Genomic DNA, 630 nt, shown 5'->3' with positions numbered 1-630 from the left:
CTCTGCTTCTGCTCTTGCCCTCTGTATTAGTTTGCTGGGCTACCATAACAAAGTACCACAATCTGGGTAGCTTAAAATTCACAGAAATTTATTGTCTCACTGTTTCTGGAGGCTGAAAATCTGAAATCAAAGTGACTCGGGGCCATGCTGTCTCTGAAGGCTCTGGGGGAAAATCTCTCTTCCAGCTTCTGGTGGTTTGGCTGGCAGTCCTTGGTGTCCCCTGACTTGTGGCTGCAAGACTTCAATCTCTGCCTTGGTCGTCACATGACATTCTCCTCTTATGTATCTGTGTCTTTTCTCCACTTCTTATAAGGACATCAGTCATATTGGATCAAGGGCCCACCCTATTCCAGTATGATCTCATCTTAACTAATGACATCCTTAATGACCATATTTTCCAACAAAGTCACATTCTGGAGTACTGGGAGTTAGGATTTTAACACATCTTTTTTTTTGGAGGTGGGCAGGGTGGGGAAGGGGTTCACAGTTCAACCCATTACACCCTCCTACAGCCAGTTCTTCACAGATCTGCCAAAGTGAACTTTATGTGCAAACTGGATCACTCTCCAGGCTTCCCATCCCACTGAGAATAAAATGCAAACTATGACCACTGTGCCATACTTCATCTGG

Source organism: Galeopterus variegatus, unplaced genomic scaffold, assembly GCF_000696425.1.
Source record: "Galeopterus variegatus unplaced genomic scaffold, G_variegatus-3.0.2 Scaffold1228, whole genome shotgun sequence".
In the NCBI taxonomy this organism is placed as follows: domain Eukaryota; kingdom Metazoa; phylum Chordata; class Mammalia; order Dermoptera; family Cynocephalidae; genus Galeopterus; species Galeopterus variegatus.
The sequence above is the reverse complement of the archived record's forward strand: the minus strand, read 5'-3'. Positions refer to the sequence as shown.